Below are 21,474 nucleotides of genomic sequence, written 5' to 3' on the forward strand. Positions count from 1 at the left end.
AGCAGTGGGTTGCAGAGAAAAAGAAATATGCTGGCAAAAAAATCAAATTGCGTGATTAAACAGCTCTTCATTTTCTGGCTTTATTTTTATGCTAACAAATTTGTTCTCTGAAAAGTGTCCACAAAGCCAAGTCTCTGATTAACACCTTTGTAGGGATGGTTTTTCACCTATTACTAAATTAAACTTGCTTCATTGGAAAGGCAGCAAGATGCATCCTCATTTCAATGTCTACTGAAATAATACAGGTTGACACCAGGAAACATTAACGCCACTGCATCCTTGCTGCTTTCTCATGTGGAAGTCTGTTTAATGTGAAAACAAGGTGATATCTAATTAGCACACAGGTAAGAAATTACGAAAATCTTTATTTAAGGGTGAATATGTTTCTCACAAAATTGTTGCCCCAATGCATCATTGAAATTCAAGCTGGAAAGATGATTTTAATATATCACTTGTACATTTTGTATTGCTCTTCTGGTGACAATGTAGTTTTTTTGTCAATTACCATTTTAATAACAGGGTAAAGAAAATTAAGTGGATTTTTGAAAGAAAACTATACTGTCAATATACTATTAAAACAAATTAAAATGGTAAAAGTTATTGTACTTTAAGTAAAAATAAAAGAGCAAAAATATCAATCCCAGTTTTGATTACTTAAATTAACAAAAAAAATGCATATAGCAAAGGATAGTTTCAATCTGCCTACCTCTGGGTTATGGGTCCAGCATGCTTCCATTGCAGTACTCTGCTGCCCATGTAAGTGCAAGAGATCCTGAAGCACTCACTCATCATGGGAAAGTACCAATGTGTTTATTCGTTGGTTGATGGAAGAAACATCTTACAAAAACTCTCCAGATTATTGATTTTTTAATGTTTTTCTAGGAAACGTTCTAGATGTATGCTTATTAGCCTTTGTCAGTATGTACTTTTTGCAAAGTGTCTCTGTGGCGCAATCGGTTAGTGTGTTTGGCTGTTAACCAAAATGTCGGTGGTTCAATCCCACCCAGGGACGTAATTAACCTTGTGATCAGATTTTGGTGATATTTAAGTAGACAAGTCAAAATTTCAAACCTCCTCTTATGGTGTAGGGTATATGGCCTTCTCTGATGTAATCAGAGTTAGATTTGATTCAGTGATTTTATAAAAAACAGCTAGGAAGCACAATTTAGCAGTGGGTTGCAGAGAAAAAAAATATGCTGGCAGAAAAATCCAATCGAGTGATTAAACAGCTCTTCATTTTCTGGCTTTATTTTTATGCTAACAAATTTGTTCTCTGAAAAGTGTCCACAAAGCCAAGTCTCTGATTAACACCTTTGTAAGGATGGTTTTTCACCTATTACTAAATTAAACTTGCTTCATTGGAAAGGCAGCAAGATGCATCCTCATTTCAATGTCTACTGAAATAATACAAGTTGACACCAGGAAACATTAACGCCACTGCATCCTTGCTGCTTTCTCATGTGGAAGTCTGTTTAATGTGAAAACAAGGTGATATCTAATTAGCACACAGGTAAGGAATTAAGAAAATCTTTATTTAAGGGTGAAGATGTTTCTCACAAAATTGTTGACCCAATGCATCATTGAAATTCAAGCTGGAAAGATGATTTTAATATATCACTTGTACATTTTGTATTGCTCTTCTGGTGACAATGTAGTTTGTTTTTGTCAATTACCATTTTAATAATAGGGTAAAGAAAATGAAGTGGATTTTTGAAAGAAAACAATACTGTCAATATACTATTAAAACAAATTAAAATGGTAAAAGTTATTGTACTTTAAGTAAAAATAAAAGAGACAAAATATCAATCCCAGTTTTGGATTACTTTAATTAACAAAAAAAAATGCATATAGCAGAGGATAGTTTCAATCTGCCTACCTCTGGGTTATGGGCCCAGCATGCTTCCATTGCAGTACTCTGCTGCACATGTAAGTGCAAGAGATCCTGAAGCACTCACTCATCATGGGAAAGTACCAATGTGTTTCTTCGTTGGTTGATGGAAGAAACATCTTACAAAAACTCTCCAGATTATTGACATTTTAAAGTTTTTCTAGGAAACGTTTTAGATGAATGCTTATTAGCCTTTGTCAGTATGGAAATTTGCAAAGTGTCTCTGTGGCGCAATCAGTTAGTATGTACGGCTTTTAACCAAAAGGTTGGTGGTTTAATCCCACCCAGGGACCTAATTGACCTTGTTATCAGATTTTGGTGATCTTTAAGTAGACAAGTCAAAATTTCAAACCCCCTGTTATGGTGTAGGGTACTTGGCCTTCTCTGATGTAATCAGAGTTAGATTTGATTCAGTTATTTTATAAAAACAGCTAGGAAGCACAATTTAGCAGTGGGTTGCAGAGAAAAAAAATATGCTGGCAGAAAAATCCAATTGAGTGATTAAACAGCTCTTTATTTTCTGGCTTTATTTTTATGCTAACAAATTTGTTCTCTGAAAAGTGTCCACAAAGCCAAGTCTCTGATTAACACCTTTGTAAGGATGGTTTTTCACCTATTACTAAATTAAACTTGCTTCATTGGAAAGGCAGCAAGATGCATCCTCATTTCAATGTCTACTGAAATAATACAGGTTGACACCAGGAAACATTAACGCCACTGCATCCTTGCTGCTTTCTCATGTAAAAGTCTGTTTAATATGAAAACAAGGTGATATCTAATTAGCACACAGGTAAGGAATTAAGAAAATCTTTATTTAAGGGTGAAGATGTTTCTCACAAAATCGTTGCCCCAATGCATCATTGAAATTCAAGCTGGAAAGATGATTTTAATATATCACTTGTACATTTTGTATTGCTCTTCTGGTGACAATGTAGTTTTTTTTGTCAATTACCATTTTAATAATAGGGTAAAGAAAATTAAGTGGATTTTTGAAAGAAAACTATACTGTCAATATACTATTAAAACAAATTAAAATGGTAAAAGTTATTGTACTTTAAGTAAAAATAAAAGAGCAAAAATATCAATCCCAGTTTTGATTACTTAAATTAACAAAAAAAATGCATATAGCAAAGGATAGTTTCAATCTGCCTACCTCTGGGTTATGGGTCCAGCATGCTTCCATTGCAGTACTCTGCTGCACATGTAAGTGCAAGAGATCCTGAAGCACTCACTCATCATGGGAAAGTACCAATGTGTTTATTCATTGGTTGATGGAAGAAACATCTTACAAAAACTCTCCAGATTATTGATTTTTTAATATTTTTCTAGGAAACGTTCTAGATGTATGCTTATTAGCCTTTGTCAGTATGTACTGTTTACAAAGTGTCTCGGTGGCGCAATCGGTTAGTGTGTTCGGCTATTAACCAAAAGGTTGGTGGTTCAATCCCACCCAGGGACGTAATTGACCTTGTGATCAGATTTTGGTGATATTTAAGTAGACAAGTCAAAATTTCAAACCCCCTCTTATTGTGTAGGGTACCTGGCCTTCTCTGATGTAATCAGAGTTAGATTTGATTCAGTGATTTTATAAAAAACAGCTAGGAAGCACAATTTAGCAGTGGGTTGCAGAGAAAAAAAATATGCTGGCATAAAAATCCAATCGAGTGATTAAACAGCTCTTCATTTTCTGGCTTTATTTTTATGCTAACAAATTTGTTCTCTGAAAAGTGTCCACAAAGCCAAGTCTCTGATTAACACCTTTGTAAGGATGGTTTTTCACCTATTACTAAATTAAACTTGCTTCATTGGAAAGGCAGCAAGATGCATCCTCATTTCAATGTCTACTGAAATAATACAAGTTGACACCAGGAAACATTAACGCCACTGCATCCTTGCTGCTTTCTCATGTGGAAGTCTGTTTAATGTGAAAACAAGGTGATATCTAATTAGCACACAGGTAAGGAATTAAGAAAATCTTTATTTAAGGGTGAAGATGTTTCTCACAAAATTGTTGACCCAATGCAACATTGAAATTCAAGCTGGAAAGATGATTTTAATATATCACTTGTACATTTTGTATTGCTCTTCTGGTGACAATGTAGTTTGTTTTTGTCAATTACCATTTTAATAATAGGGTAAAGAAAATGAAGTGGATTTTTGAAAGAAAACAATACTGTCAATATACTATTAAAACAAATTAAAATGGTAAAAGTTATTGTACTTTAAGTAAAAATAAAAGAGACAAAATATCAATCCCAGTTTTGGATTACTTTAATTAACAAAAAAAAAATGCATATAGCAGAGGATAGTTTCAATCTGCCTACCTCTGGGTTATGGGCCCAGCATGCTTCCATTGCAGTACTCTGCTGCACATGTAAGTTCAAGAGATCCTGAAGCACTCACTCATCATGGGAAAGTACCAATGTGTTTCTTCGTTGGTTGATGGAAGAAACATCTTACAAAAACTCTCCAGATTATTGACTTTTTAAAGTTTTTCTAGGAAACGTTTTAGATGAATGCTTATTAGCCTTTGTCAGTATGGACTTTTGCAAAGTGTCTCTGTGGCGCAATCAGTAAGTATGTACGGCTATTAACCAAAAGGTTGGTGGTTCAATCCCACCCAGGGACCTAATTGACCTTGTTATCAGATTTTGGTGATCTTTAAGTAGACAAGTCAAAATTTCAAACCCCCTGTTATGGTGTAGGGTACCTGGCCTTCTCTGATGTAATCAGAGTTAGATTTGATTCAGTGATTTTAAAAAAACAACTAGGAAGCACAATTTAGCAGTGGGTTGCAGAGAAAAAAAATATGCTGGCAGAAAAATCCAATTGAGTGATTAAACAGCTCTTTATTTTCTGGCTTTATTTTTATGCTAACAAATTTGTTCTCTGAAAAGTGTCCACAAAGCCAAGTCTCTGATTAACACCTTTGTAGGGATGGTTTTTCACCTATTACTAAATTAAACTTGCTTCATTGGAAAGGCAGCAAGATGTATCCTCATTTCAATGTCTACTGAAATAATACAGGTTGACACCAGGAAACATTAACGCCACTGCATCCTTGCTGCTTTCTCATGTGGAAGTCTGTTTAATGTGAAAACAAGGTGGTATCTAATTAGCACACAGGTAAGGAATTACGAAAATCTTTATTTAAGGGTGAAGATGTTTCTCACAAAATTGTTGCCCCAATGCATCATTGAAATTCAAGCTGGAAAGATGATTTTAATATATCACTTGTACATTTTGTATTGCTCTTCTGGTGACAATGTAGTTTTTTTGTCAATTACCATTGTAATAACAGGGTAAAGAAAATTAAGTGGATTTTTGATAGAAAACTATACTGTCAATATACTATTAAAACAAATTAAAATGTTAAAAGTTATTGTACTTTAAGTAAAAATAAAAGAGCCAAAATATCAATCCCAGTTTTGGATTACTTTAATTAACAAACAAAAAAATGCATATAGCAGAGGATAGTTTCAATCTGCCTACCTCTGGGTTATGGGCCCAGCATGCTTCCATTGCAGTACTCTGCTGCACATGTAAGTGCAAGAGATCCTGAAGCACTCACTCATCATGGGAAAGTACCAATGTGTTTCTTCGTTGGTTGATGGAAGAAACATCTTACAAAAACTCTCCAGATTATTGACTTTTTAAAGTTTTTCTAGGAAACGTTTTAGATGAATGCTTATTAGCCTTTGTCAGTATGGACTTTTGCAAAGTGTCTCTGTGGTGCAATCGGTTAGTGTGTTTGGCTATTAACCAAAAGGTTGGTGGTTCAATCCCACCCAGGGACATAATTAACCTTGTGATCAGATTTTGGTGATATTTAAGTAGACAAGTCAAAATTTCAAACCTCATCTTATGGTGTAGGGTACATGGCCTTCTCTGATGTAATCAGAGTTAGATTTGATTCAGTGATTTTATAAAAAACAGCTAGGAAGCACAATTTAGCAGTGGGTTGCAGAGAAAAAAAATATGCTGGCAGAAAAATCCAATCGAGTGATTAAACAGCTCTTCATTTTCTGGCTTTATTTTTATGCTAACAAATTTGTTCTCTGAAAAGTGTCCACAAAGCCAAGTCTCTGATTAACACCTTTGTAAGGATGGTTTTTCACCTATTACTAAATTAAACTTGCTTCATTGGAAAGGCAGCAAGATGCATCCTCATTTCAATGTCTACTGAAATAATACAAGTTGACACCAGGAAACATTAACGCCACTGCATCCTTGCTGCTTTCTCATGTGGAAGTCTGTTTAATGTGAAAACAAGGTGATATCTAATTAGCACACAGGTAAGGAATTAAGAAAATCTTTATTTAAGGGTGAAGATGTTTCTCACAAAATTGTTGACCCAATGCAACATTGAAATTCAAGCTGGAAAGATGATTTTAATATATCACTTGTACATTTTGTATTGCTCTTCTGGTGACAATGTAGTTTGTTTTTGTCAATTACCATTTTAATAATAGGGTAAAGAAAATGAAGTGGATTTTTGAAAGAAAACAATACTGTCAATATACTATTAAAACAAATTAAAATGGTAAAAGTTATTGTACTTTAAGTAAAAATAAAAGAGACAAAATATCAATCCCAGTTTTGGATTACTTTAATTAACAAAAAAAAAAATGCATATAGCAGAGGATAGTTTCAATCTGCCTACCTCTGGGTTATGGGCCCAGCATGCTTCCATTGCAGTACTCTGCTGCACATGTAAGTTCAAGAGATCCTGAAGCACTCACTCATCATGGGAAAGTACCAATGTGTTTCTTCGTTGGTTGATGGAAGAAACATCTTACAAAAACTCTCCAGATTATTGACTTTTTAAAGTTTTTCTAGGAAACGTTTTAGATGAATGCTTATTAGCCTTTGTCAGTATGGACTTTTGCAAAGTGTCTCTGTGGCGCAATCAGTTAGTATGTACAGCTATTAACCAAAAGGTTGGTGGTTCAATCCCACCCAGGGACCTAATTGACCTTGTTATCAGATTTTGGTGATCTTTAAGTAGACAAGTCAAAATTTCAAACCCCCTGTTTTGGTGTAGGGTACCTGGCCTTCTCTGATGTAATCAGAGTTAGATTTGATTCAGTGATTTTATAAAAACAGCTAGGAAGCACAATTTAGCAGTGGGTTGCAGAGAAAAAAAATATGCTGGCAGAAAAATCCAATTGAGTGATTAAACAGCTCTTTATTTTCTGGCTTTATTTTTATGCTAACAAATTTGTTCTCTGAAAAGTGTCCACAAAGCCAAGTCTCTGATTAACACCTTTGTAGGGATGGTTTTTCAACTATTACTAAATTAAACTTGCTTCATTGGAAAGGCAGCAAGATGTATCCTCATTTCAATGTCTACTGAAATAATACAGGTTGACACCAGGAAACATTAACGCCACTGCATCCTTGCTGCTTTCTCATGTGGAAGTCTGTTTAATGTGAAAACAAGGTGATATCTAATTAGCACACAGGTAAGGAATTAAGAAAATCTTTATTTAAGGGTGAAGATGTTTCTCACAAAATTGTTGACCCAATGCATCATTGAAATTCAAGCTGGAAAGATGATTTTAATATATCACTTGTACATTTTGTATTGCTCTTCTGGTGACAATGTAGTTTGTTTTTGTCAATTACCATTTTAATAATAGGGTAAAGAAAATGAAGTGGATTTTTGAAAGAAAACAATACTGTCAATATACTATTAAAACAAATTAAAATGGTAAAAGTTATTGTACTTTAAGTAAAAATAAAAGAGACAAAATATCAATCCCAGTTTTTGATTACTTTAATTAACAAAAAAAAAATGCATATAGCAGAGGATAGTTTCAATCTGCCTACCTCTGGGTTATGGGCCCAGCATGCTTCCATTGCAGTACTCTGCTGCACATGTAAGTTCAAGAGATCCTGAAGCACTCACTCATCATGGGAAAGTACCAATGTGTTTCTTCGTTGGTTGATGGAAGAAACATCTTACAAAAACTCTCCAGATTATTGACTTTTTAAAGTTTTTCTAGGAAACGTTTTAGATGAATGCTTATTAGCCTTTGTCAGTATGAACTTAAACAAAGTGTCTCTGTGGCGCAATCAGTTAGTATGTACGGCTATTAACCAAAAGGTTGGTGGTTCAATCCCACCCAGGGACCTAATTGACCTTGTTATCATATTTTGGTGATCTTTAAGTAGACAAGTCAAATTTCATACCCCCTGTTATGGTGTAGGGTACCTGGCCTTCTCTGATGTAATCAGAGTTAGATTTGATTCATTGATTTTATAAAAACATCTAGGAAGCACAATTTAGCAGTGGGTTGCAGAGAAAAAGAAATATGCTGGCAAAAAAATCAAATTGCGTGATTAAACAGCTCTTCATTTTCTGGCTTTATTTTTATGCTAACAAATTTGTTCTCTGAAAAGTGTCCACAAAGCCAAGTCTCTGATTAACACCTTTGTAGGGATGGTTTTTCACCTATTACTAAATTAAACTTGCTTCATTGGAAAGGCAGCAAGATGCATCCTCATTTCAATGTCTACTGAAATAATACAGGTTGACACCAGGAAACATTAACGCCACTGCATCCTTGCTGCTTTCTCATGTGGAAGTCTGTTTAATGTGAAAACAAGGTGATATCTTATTAGCACACAGGTAAGGAATTAAGAAAATCTTTATTTAAGGGTGAAGATGTTTCTCACAAAATCGTTGCCCCAATGCATCATTGAAATTCAAGCTGGAAAGATGATTTTAATATATCACTTGTACATTTTGTATTGCTCTTCTGGTGACAATGTAGTTTGTTTTTGTCAATTACCATTTTAATAATAGGGTAAAGAAAATGAAGTGGATTTTTGAAAGAAAACAATACTGTCAATATACTATTAAAACAAATTAAAATGGTAAAAGTTATTGTACTATAAGTAAAAATAAAAGAACCAAAATATCAATCCCAGTTTTGGATTACTTTAATTAACAAAAAAAAAAAAGCATACAGCAGAGGATAGTTTCAATCTGCCTACCTCTGGGTTATGGGTCCAGCATGCTTCCATTGCAGTATTCTGCTGCACATGTAAGTGCAAGAGATCCTGAAGCACTCACTCATCATGGGAAAGTACCAATGTGTTTCTTCGTTGGTTGATGGAAGAAACATCTTACAAAAACTCTCCAGATTATTGACTTTTTAAAGTTTTTCTAGGAAACGTTTTAGATGAATGCTTATTAGCCTTTGTCAGTATGAACTTTTGCAAAGTGTCTCTGTGGCGCAATCAGTTAGTATGTACGGCTATTAACCAAAAGGTTGGTGGTTCAATCCCACCCAGGGACCTAATTGACCTTGTTATCAGATTTTGGTGATCTTTAAGTAGACAAGTCAAATTTCATATCCCCCTGTTATGGTGTAGGGTACCTGGCCTTCTCTGATGTAATCAGAGTTAGATTTGATTCAGTGATTTTATAAAAACATCTAGGAAGCACAATTTAGCAGTGGGTTGCAGAGAAAAAGAAATATGCTGGCAAAAAAATCAAATTGCGTGATTAAACAGCTCTTCATTTTCTGGCTTTATTTTTATGCTAACAAATTTGTTCTCTGAAAAGTGTCCACAAAGCCAAGTCTCTGATTAACACCTTTGTAGGGATGGTTTTTCACCTATTACTAAATTAAACTTGCTTCATTGGAAAGGCAGCAAGATGCATCCTCATTTCAATGTCTACTGAAATAATACAGGTTGACACCAGGAAACATTAACGCCACTGCATCCTTGCTGCTTTCTCATGTGGAAGTCTGTTTAATGTGAAAACAAGGTGATATCTAATTAGCACACAGGTAAGAAATTACGAAAATCTTTATTTAAGGGTGAAGATGTTTCTCACAAAATTGTTGCCCCAATGCATCATTGAAATTCAAGCTGGAAAGATGATTTTAATATATCACTTGTACATTTTGTATTGCTCTTCTGGTGACAATGTAGTTTTTTTTGTCAATTACCATTTTAATAATAGGGTAAAGAAAATTAAGTGGATTTTTGAAAGAAAACTATACTGTCAATATACTATTAAAACAAATTAAAATGGTAAAAGTTATTGTACTTTAAGTAAAAATAAAAGAGCAAAAATATCAATCCCAGTTTTGATTACTTAAATTAACAAAAAAAAATGCATATAGCAAAGGATAGTTTCAATCTGCCTACCTCTGGGTTATGGGTCCAGCATGCTTCCATTGCAGTACTCTGCTGCACATGTAAGTGCAAGAGATCCTGAAGCACTCACTCATCATGGGAAAGTACCAATGTGTTTATTCATTGGTTGATGGAAGAAACATCTTACAAAAACTCTCCAGATTATTGATTTTTTAATATTTTTCTAGGAAACGTTCTAGATGTATGCTTATTAGCCTTTGTCAGTATGTACTGTTTGCAAAGTGTCTCGGTGGCGCAATCGGTTAGTGTGTTTGGCTATTAACCAAAAGGTTGGTGGTTCAATCCCACCCAGGGACGTAATTGACCTTGTGATCAGATTTTGGTGATATTTAAGTAGACAAGTCAAAATTTCAAACCCCCTCTTATTGTGTAGGGTACCTGGCCTTCTCTGATGTAATCAGAGTTAGATTTGATTCAGTGATTTTATAAAAAAACAGCTAGGAAGCACAATTTAGCAGTGGGTTGCAGAGAAAAAAAATATGCTGGCAGAAAAATCCAATTGAGTGATTAAACAGCTCTTCATTTTCTGGAATTTATTTTTATGCTAACAAATTTGTTCTCTGAAAAGTGTCCACAAAGCCAAGTCTCTGATTAACACCTTTGTAAGGATGGTTTTTCACCTATTACTAAATTAAACTTGCTTCATTGGAAAGGCAGCAAGATGCATCCTCATTTCAATGTCTACTGAAATAATACAGGTTGACACCAGGAAACATTAAAGCCACTGCATCCTTGCTGCTTTCTCATGTGGAAGTCTGTTTAATGTGAAAACAAGGTGATATCTAATTAGCACACAGGTAAGAAATTACGAAAATCTTTATTTAAGGGTGAAGATGTTTCTCACAAAATTGTTGCCCCAATGCATCATTGAAATTCAAGCTGGAAAGATGATTTTAATATATCACTTGTACATTTTGTATTGCTCTTCTGGTGACAATGTAGTTTTTTTTGTCAATTACCATTTTAATAATAGGGTAAAGAAAATTAAGTGGATTTTTGAATGAAAACTATACTGTCAATATACTATTAAAACAAATTAAAATGGTAAAAGTTATTGTACTTTAAGTAAAAATAAAAGAGCAAAAATATCAATCCCAGTTTTGATTACTTAAATTAACAAAAAAAAATGCATATAGCAAAGGATAGTTTCAATCTGCCTACCTCTGGGTTATGGGTCCAGCATGCTTCCATTGCAGTACTCTGCTGCACATGTAAGTGCAAGAGATCCTGAAGCACTCACTCATCATGGGAAAGTACCAATGTGTTTATTCATTGGTTGATGGAAGAAACATCTTACAAAAACTCTCCAGATTATTAATTTTTTAATATTTTTCTAGGAAACGTTCTAGATGTATGCTTATTAGCCTTTGTCAGTATGTACTGTTTGCAAAGTGTCTCGGTGGCGCAATCGGTTAGTGTGTTTGGCTATTAACCAAAAGGTTGGTGGTTCAATCCCACCCAGGGACGTAATTGACCTTGTGATCAGATTTTGGTGATATTTAAGTAGACAAGTCAAAATTTCAAACCCCCTCTTATTGTGTAGGGTACCTGGCCTTCTCTGATGTAATCAGAGTTAGATTTGATTCAGTGATTTTATAAAAAAACAGCTAGGAAGCACAATTTAGCAGTGGGTTGCAGAGAAAAAAAATATGCTGGCAGAAAAATCCAATTGAGTGATTAAACAGCTCTTCATTTTCTGGAATTTATTTTTATGCTAACAAATTTGTTCTCTGAAAAGTGTCCACAAAGCCAAGTCTCTGATTAACACCTTTGTAAGGATGGTTTTTCACCTATTACTAAATTAAACTTGCTTCATTGGAAAGGCAGCAAGATGCATCCTCATTTCAATGTCTACTGAAATAATACAGGTTGACACCAGGAAACATTAAAGCCACTGCATCCTTGCTGCTTTCTCATGTGGAAGTCTGTTTAATGTGAAAACAAGGTGATATCTAATTAGCACACAGGTAAGGAATTACGAAAATCTTTATTTAAGGGTGAAGATGTTTCTCACAAAATTGTTGCCCCAATGCATCATTGAAATTCAAGCTGGAAAGATGATTTTAATATATCACTTGTACATTTTGTATTGCTCTTCTGGTGACAATGTAGTTTTTTTGTCAATTACCATTTTAATAACAGGGTAAAGAAAATTAAGTGGATTTTTGAAAGAAAACTATACTGTCAATATACTATTAAAACAAATTAAAATGGTAAAAGTTATTGTACTTTAAGTAAAAATAAAAGAGCCAAAATATCAATCCCAGTTTTGGATTACTTTAATTAACAAACAAAAAAAATGCATATAGCAGAGGATAGTTTCAATCTGCCTACCTCTGGGTTATGGGCCCAGCATGCTTCCATTGCAGTACTCTGCTGCACATGTAAGTGCAAGAGATCCTGAAGCACTCACTTATCATGGGAAAGTACCAATGTGTTTCTTCGTTGGTTGATGGAAGAAACATCTTACAAAAACTCTCCAGATTATTGACTTTTTAAAGTTTTTCTAGGAAACGTTTTAGATGAATGCTTATTAGCCTTTGTCAGTATGGACTTTTGCAAAGTGTCTCTGTGGCGCAATCGGTTAGTGTGTTTGGCTATTAACCAAAAGGTTGGTGGTTCAATCCCACCCAGGGACGTAATTAACCTTGTGATCAGATTTTGGTGATATTTAAGTAGACAAGTCAAAATTTCAAACCTCCTCTTATGGTGTAGGGTACATGGCCTTCTCTGATGTAATCAGAGTTAGATTTGATTCAGTGATTTTATAAAAAACAGCTAGGAAGCACAATTTAGCAGTGGGTTGCAGAGAAAAAAAATATGCTGGCAGAAAAATCCAATCGAGTGATTAAACAGCTCTTCATTTTCTGGCTTTATTTTTATGCTAACAAATTTGTTCTCTGAAAAGTGTCCACAAAGCCAAGTCTCTGATTAACACCTTTGTAAGGATGGTTTTTCACCTATTACTAAATTAAACTTGCTTCATTGGAAAGGCAGCAAGATGCATCCTCATTTCAATGTCTACTAAAATAATACAAGTTGACACCAGGAAACATTAACGCCACTGCATCCTTGCTGCTTTCTCATGTGGAAGTCTGTTTAATATGAAAACAAGGTGATATCTAATTAGCACACAGGTAAGGAATTAAGAAAATCTTTATTTAAGGGTGAAGATGTTTCTCACAAAATCGTTGCCCCAATGCATCATTGAAATTCAAGCTGGAAATGTGATTTTAATATATCACTTGTACATTTTGTATTGCTCTTCTGGTGACAATGTAGTTTGTTTTTGTCAATTACCATTTTAATAATAGGGTAAAGAAAATGAAGTGGATTTTTGAAAGAAAACAATACTGTCAATATACTATTAAAACAAATTAAAATGGTAAAAGTTATTGTACTTTAAGTAAAAATAAAAGAGACAAAATATCAATCCCAGTTTTGGATTACTTTAATTAACAAAAAAAAAATGCATATAGCAGAGGATAGTTTCAATCTGCCTACCTCTGGGTTATGGGCCCAGCATGCTTCCATTGCAGTACTCTGCTGCACATGTAAGTTCAAGAGATCCTGAAGCACTCACTCATCATGGGAAAGTACCAATGTGTTTCTTCGTTGGTTGATGTAAGAAACATCTTACAAAAACTCTCCAGATTATTGACTTTTTAAAGTTTTTCTAGGAAACGTTTTAGATGAATGCTTATTAGCCTTTGTCAGTATGGACTTTTGCAAAGTGTCTCTGTGGCGCAATCAGTTAGTATGTACGGCTATTAACCAAAAGGTTGGTGGTTCAATCCCACCCAGGGACCTAATTGACCTTGTTATCAGATTTTGGTGATCTTTAAGTAGACAAGTCAAAATTTCAAACCCCCTGTTATGGTGTAGGGTACCTGGCCTTCTCTGATGTAATCAGAGTTAGATTTGATTCAGTGATTTTATAAAAACAGCTAGGAAGCACAATTTAGCAGTGGGTTGCAGAGAAAAAAAATATGCTGGCAGAAAAATCCAATTGAGTGATTAAACAGCTCTTTATTTTCTGGCTTTATTTTTATGCTAACAAATTTGTTCTCTGAAAAGTGTCCACAAAGCCAAGTCTCTGATTAACACCTTTGTAAGGATGGTTTTTCACCTATTACTAAATTAAACTTGCTTCATTGGAAAGGCAGCAAGATGCATCCTCATTTCAATGTCTACTGAAATAATACAGGTTGACACCAGGAAACATTAACGCCACTGCATCCTTGCTGCTTTCTCATGTGGAAGTCTGTTTAATGTGAAAACAAGGTGATATCTAATTAGCACACAGGTAAGGAATTAAGAAAATCTTTATTTAAGGGTGAAGATGTTTCTCACAAAATCGTTGCCCCAATGCATCATTGAAATTCAAGCTGGAAAGATGATTTTAATATATCACTTGTACATTTTGTATTGCTCTTCTGGTGACAATGTAGTTTGTTTTTGTCAATTACCATTTTAATAATAGGGTAAAGAAAATTAAGTGGATTTTTGAAAGAAAACAATACTGTCAATATACTATTAAAACAAATTAAAATGGTAAAAGTTATTGTACTTTAAGTAAAAATAAAAGAGCCAAAATATCAATCCCAGTTTTGGATTACTTTAATTAACAAACAAAAAAATGCATATAGCAGAGGATAGTTTCAATCTGCCTACCTCTGGGTTATGGGCCCAGCATGCTTCCATTGCTGTACTCTGCTGCACATGTAAGTGCAAGAGATCCTGAAGCACTCACTCATCATGGGAAAGTACCAATGTGTTTCTTCGTTGGTTGATAGAAGAAACATCTTACAAAAACTCTCCAGATTATTGACTTTTTTAAGTTTTTCTAGGAAACGTTTTAGATGAATGCTTATTAGCATTTGTCAGTATGTGCTTTTGCAAAGTGTCTCTGTGGCGCAATCAGTTAGTGTGTACGGCTATTAACCAAAAGGTTGGTGGTTCAATCCCACCCAGGGACGTAATTGACCTTGTTATCAGATTTTGGTGATCTTAAAGTAGACAAGTCAAATTTCATACCCCCTGTTATGGTGTAGGGTACCTGGCCTTCTCTGATGTAATCAGAGTTAGATTTGATTCAGTGATTTTATAAAAACATCTAGGAAGCACAATTTAGCAGTGGGTTGCAGAGAAAAAGAAATATGCTGGCAAAAAAATCAAATTGCGTGATTAAACAGCTCTTCATTTTCTGGCTTTATTTTTATGCTAACAAATTTGTTCTCTGAAAAGTGTCCACAAAGCCAAGTCTCTGATTAACACCTTTGTAGGGATGGTTTTTCACCTATTACTAAATTAAACTTGCTTCATTGGAAAGGCAGCAAGATGTATCCTCATTTCAATGTCTACTGAAATAATACAGGTTGACACCAGGAAACATTAACGCCACTGCATCCTTGCTGCTTTCTCATGTGGAAGTCTGTTTAATGTGAAAACAAGGTGATATCTAATTAGCACACAGGTAAGGAATTAAGAAAATCTTTATTTAAGGGTGAAGATGTTTCTCACAAAATTGTTGACCCAATGCAACATTGAAATTCAAGCTGGAAAGATGATTTTAATATATCACTTGTACATTTTGTATTGCTCTTCTGGTGACAATGTAGTTTGTTTTTGTCAATTACCATTTTAATAATAGGGTAAAGAAAATGAAGTGGATTTTTGAAAAAAAACAATACTGTCAATATACTATTAAAACAAATTAAAATGGTAAAAGTTATTGTACTTTAAGTAAAAATAAAAGAGACAAAATATCAATCCCAGTTTTGGATTACTTTAATTAACAAAAAAAAAATGCATATAGCAGAGGATAGTTTCAATCTGCCTACCTCTGGGTTATGGGCCCAGCATGCTTCCATTGCAGTACTCTGCTGCACATGTAAGTGCAAGAGATCCTGAAGCACTCACTCATCATGGGAAAGTACCAATGTGTTTCTTCGTTGGTTGATGGAAGAAACATCTTACAAAAACTCTCCAGATTATTGACTTTTGAAAGTTTTTCTAGGAAACGTTTTAGATGAATGCTTATTAGCCTTTGTCAGTATGTGCTTTTGCAAAGTGTCTCTGTGGCGCAATCAGTTAGTGTGTACGGCTATTAACCAAAAGGTTGGTGGTTCAATCCCACCCAGGGACCTAATTGACCTTGTTATCAGATTTTGGTGATCTTTAAGTAGACAAGTCAAAATTTCAAACCCCCTGTTATGGTGTAGGGTACCTGGCCTTCTCTGATGTAATCAGAGTTAGATTTGATTCAGTGATTTTATAAAAACAGCTAGGAAGCACAATTTAGCAGTGGGTTGCAGAGAAAAAAAATATGCTGGCAGAAAAATCCAATTGAGTGATTAAACAGCTCTTCATTTTCTGGCTTTATTTTTATGCTAACAAATTTGTTCTCTGAAAAGTGTCCACAAAGCCAAGTCTCTGATTAACACCTTTGTAAGGATGGTTTTTCACCTATTACTAAATTAAACTTGCTTCATTGGAAAGGCAGCAAGATGCATCCTCATTTCAATGTCTACTAAAATAATACAAGTTGACACCAGGAAACATTAACGCCACTGCATCCTTGCTGCTTTCTCATGTGGAAGTCTGTTTAATATGAAAACAAGGTGATATCTAATTAGCACACAGGTAAGGAATTAAGAAAATCTTTATTTAAGGGTGAAGATGTTTCTCACAAAATCGTTGCCCCAATGCATCATTGAAATTCAAGCTGGAAATGTGATTTTAATATATCACTTGTACATTTTGTATTGCTCTTCTGGTGACAATGTAGTTTGTTTTTGTCAATTACCATTTTAATAATAGGGTAAAGAAAATGAAGTGGATTTTTGAAAGAAAACAATACTGTCAATATACTATTAAAACAAATTAAAATGGTAAAAGTTATTGTACTTTAAGTAAAAATAAAAGAGACAAAATATCAATCCCAGTTTTGGATTACTTTAATTAACAAAAAAAAAAAAATGCATATAGCAGAGGATAGTTTCAATCTGCCTACCTCTGGGTTATGGGCCCAGCATGCTTCCATTGCAGTACTCTGCTGCACATGTAAGTTCAAGAGATCCTGAAGCACTCACTCATCATGGGAAAGTACCAATGTGTTTCTTCGTTGGTTGATGTAAGAAACATCTTACAAAAACTCTCCAGATTATTGACTTTTTAAAGTTTTTCTAGGAAACGTTTTAGATGAATGCTTATTAGCCTTTGTCAGTATGGACTTTTGCAAAGTGTCTCTGTGGCGCAATCAGTTAGTATGTACGGCTATTAACCAAAAGGTTGGTGGTTCAATCCCACCCAGGGACCTAATTGACCTTGTTATCAGATTTTGGTGATATTTAAGTAGACAAGTCAAAATTTCAAACCCCCTGTTATGGTGTAGGGTACCTGGCCTTCTCTGATGTAATCAGAGTTAGATTTGATTCAGTGATTTTATAAAAACAGCTAGGAAGCACAATTTAGCAGTGGGTTGCAGAGAAAAAAAATATGCTGGCAGAAAAATCCAATTGAGTGATTAAACAGCTCTTTATTTTCTGGCTTTATTTTTATGCTAACAAATTTGTTCTCTGAAAAGTGTCCACAAAGCCAAGTCTCTGATTAACACCTTTGTAAGGATGGTTTTTCACCTATTACTAAATTAAACTTGCTTCATTGGAAAGGCAGCAAGATGCATCCTCATTTCAATGTCTACTGAAATAATACAGGTTGACACCAGGAAACATTAACGCCACTGCATCCTTGCTGCTTTCTCATGTGGAAGTCTGTTTAATGTGAAAACAAGGTGATATCTAATTAGCACACAGGTAAGGAATTAAGAAAATCTTTATTTAAGGGTGAAGATGTTTCTCACAAAATCGTTGCCCCCATGCATCATTGAAATTCAAGCTGGAAAGATGATTTTAATATATCACTTGTACATTTTGTATTGCTCTTCTGGTGACAATGTAGTTTGTTTTTGTCAATTACCATTTTATTATAGGGTAAAGAAAATTAAGTGGATTTTTGAAAGAAAACAATACTGTCAATATACTATTAAAACAAATTAAAATGGTAAAAGTTATTGTACTTTAAGTAAAAATAAAAGAGCCAAAATATCAATCCCAGTTTTGGATTACTTTAATTAACAAACAAAAAAATGCATATAGCAAAGGATAGTTTCAATCTGCCTACCTCTGGGTTATGGGCCCAGCATGCTTCCATTGCAGTACTCTGCTGCACATGTAAGTGCAAGAGATCCTGAAGCACTCACTTATCATGGGAAAGTACCAATGTGTTTCTTCGTTGGTTGATGGAAGAAACATCTTACAAAAACTCTCCAGATTATTGACTTTTGAAAGTTTTTCTAGGAAACGTTTTAGATGAATGCTTATTAGCCTATGTCAGTATGGACTTTTGCAAAGTGTCTCTGTGGCGCAATCAGTTAGTATGTACGGCTATTAACCATAAGGTTGGTGGTTCAATCCCACCCAGGGACCTAATTGACCTTGTTATCAGATTTTTGTGATCTTTAAGTAGACAAGTCAAAATTTCAAACCCCCTGTTATGGTGTAGGGTACCTGGCCTTCTCTGATGTAATCAGAGTTAGATTTGATTCAGTGATTTTATAAAAACAGCTAGGAAGCACAATTTAGCAGTGGGTTGCAGAGAAAAAAAATATGCTGGCAGAAAAATCCAATTGAGTGATTAAACAGCTCTTTATTTTCTGGCTTTATTTTTATGCTAACAAATTTGTTCTCTGAAAAGTGTCCACAAAGCCAAGTCTCTGATTAACACCTTTGTAAGGATGGTTTTTCACCTATTACTAAATTAAACTTGCTTCATTGGAAAGGCAGCAAGATGCATCCTCATTTCAATGTCTACTGAATTAATACAGGTTGACACCAGGAAACATTAACGCCACTGCATCCTTGCTGCTTTCTCTTGTGTAAGTCTGTTTAATGTGAAAACAAGGTGATATCTAATTAGCACACAGGTAAGGAATTAAGAAAATCTTTATTTAAGGGTGAAGATGTTTCTCACAAAATCGTTGCCCCAATGCATCATTGAAATTCAAGCTGGAAAGATGATTTTAATATATCACTTGTACATTTTGTATTGCTCTTCTGGTGACAATGTAGTTTGTTTTTGTCAATTACCATTTTAATAATAGGGTAAAGAAAATTAAGTGGATTTTTGAAAGAAAACAATACTGTCAATATACTATTAAAACAAATTAAAATGGTAAAAGTTATTGTACTTTAAGTAAAAATAAAAGAGCCAAAATATCAATCCCAGTTTTGGATTACTTTAATTAACAAACAAAAAAATGCATATAGCAGAGGATAGTTTCAATCTGCCTACCTCTGGGTTATGGGCCCAGCATGCTTCCATTGCTGTACTCTGCTGCACATGTAAGTGCAAGAGATCCTGAAGCACTCACTCATCATGGGAAAGTACCAATGTGTTTCTTCGTTGGTTGATAGAAGAAACATCTTACAAAAACTCTCCAGATTATTGACTTTTTTAAGTTTTTCTAGGAAACGTTTTAGATGAATGCTTATTAGCATTTGTCAGTATGTACTTTTGCAAAGTGTCTCTGTGGCGCAATCAGTTAGTGTGTACGGCTATTAACCAAAAGGTTGGTGGTTCAATCCCACCCAGGGACGTAATTGACCTTGTTATCAGATTTTGGTGATCTTTAAGTAGACAAGTCAAATTTCATACCCCCTGTTATGGTGTAGGGTACCTGGCCTTCTCTGATGTAATCAGAGTTAGATTTGATTCAGTGATTTTATAAAAACATCTAGGAAGCACAATTTAGCAGTGGGTTGCAGAGAAAAAGAAATATGCTGGCAAAAAAATCAAATTGCGTGATTAAACAGCTCTTCATTTTCTGGCTTTATTTTTATGCTAACAAATTTGTTCTCTGAAAAGTGTCCACAAAGCCAAGTCTCTGATTAACACCTTTGTAGGGATGGTTTTTCACCTATTACTAAATTAAACTTGCTTCATTGGAAAGGCAGCAAGATGTATCCTCATTTCAATGTCTACTGAAATAATACAGGTTGACACCAGGAAACATTAACGCCACTGCATCCTTGCTGCTTTCTCATGTGGAAGTCTGTTTAATGTGAAAACAAGGTGATATCTAATTAGCACACAGGTAAGGAATTAAGAAAATCTTTATTTAAGGGTGAAGATGTTTCTCACAAAATTGTTGACCCAATGCAACATTGAAATTCAAGCTGGAAAGATGATTTTAATATATCACTTGTACATTTTGTATTGCTCTTCTGGTGACAATGTAGTTTGTTTTTGTCAATTACCATTTTAATAATAGGGTAAAGAAAATGAAGTGGATTTTTGAAAAAAAACAATACTGTCAATATACTATTAAAACAAATTAAAATGGTAAAAGTTATTGTACTTTAAGTAAAAATAAAAGAGACAAAATATCAATCCCAGTTTTGGATTACTTTAATTAACAAAAAAAAAATGCATATAGCAGAGGATAGTTTCAATCTGCCTACCTCTGGGTTATGGGCCCAGCATGCTTCCATTGCAGTACTCTGCTGCACATGTAAGTGCAAGAGATCCTGAAGCACTCACTCATCATGGGAAAGTACCAATGTGTTTCTTCGTTGGTTGATGGAAGAAACATCTTACAAAAACTCTCCAGATTATTGACTTTTGAAAGTTTTTCTAGGAAACGTTTTAGATGAATGCTTATTAGCCTTTGTCAGTATGGACTTTTGCAAAGTGTCTCTGTGGCGCAATCAGTTAGTATGTACGGCTATTAACCATAAGGTTGGTGGTTCAATCCCACCCAGGGACCTAATTGACCTTGTTATCAGATTTTGGTGATCTTTAAGTAGACAAGTCAAAATTTCAAACCCCCTGTTATGGTTTAGGGTACCTGGCCTTCTCTGATGTAATCAGAGTTAGATTTGATTCAGTGATTTTATAAAAACAGCTAGGAAGCACAATTTAGCAGTGGGTTGCAGAGAAAAAAAATATGCTGGCAGAAAAATCCAATTGAGTGATTAAACAGCTCTTCATTTTCTGGCTTTATTTTTATGCTAACAAATTTGTTCTCTGAAAAGTGTCCACAAAGCCAAGTCTCTGATTAACACCTTTGTAAGGATGGTTTTTCACCTATTACTAAATTAAACTTGCTTCATTGGAAAGGCAGCAAGATGCATCCTCATTTCAATGTCTACTAAAATAATACAAGTTGACACCAGGAAACATTAACGCCACTGCATCCTTGCTGCTTTCTCATGTGGAAGTCTGTTTAATATGAAAACAAGGTGATATCTAATTAGCACACAGGTAAGGAATTAAGAAAATCTTTATTTAAGGGTGAAGATGTTTCTCACAAAATCGTTGCCCCAATGCATCATTGAAATTCAAGC

At 34.5% G+C, this 21,474-nt stretch overlaps 3 non-coding genes across 3 annotated transcripts; all 3 read left to right on the plus strand.

Annotated features, from left to right (window-relative positions):
• The first annotated feature begins 938 nt into the window (after positions 1-938).
• On the plus strand, positions 939-1,012 carry TRNAN-GUU (transfer RNA asparagine (anticodon GUU)). Its single transcript has one exon. It is a non-coding gene; the product is annotated as a tRNA-Asn (tRNA).
• Positions 1,013-5,611: 4,599 nt separating this feature from the next.
• On the plus strand, positions 5,612-5,685 carry TRNAN-AUU (transfer RNA asparagine (anticodon AUU)). Its single transcript has one exon. It is a non-coding gene; the product is annotated as a tRNA-Asn (tRNA).
• A 6,946-nt stretch (positions 5,686-12,631) lies between these two features.
• TRNAN-AUU (transfer RNA asparagine (anticodon AUU)) lies at positions 12,632-12,705 on the plus strand. Its single transcript has one exon. It is a non-coding gene; the product is annotated as a tRNA-Asn (tRNA).
• The last annotated feature ends 8,769 nt before the right edge of the window (positions 12,706-21,474 follow it).

The sequence above is a fragment of the Pseudophryne corroboree genome, unplaced genomic scaffold (assembly GCF_028390025.1).
Source record: "Pseudophryne corroboree isolate aPseCor3 unplaced genomic scaffold, aPseCor3.hap2 scaffold_519, whole genome shotgun sequence".
Taxonomy (NCBI): Eukaryota; Metazoa; Chordata; class Amphibia; order Anura; family Myobatrachidae; genus Pseudophryne; species Pseudophryne corroboree.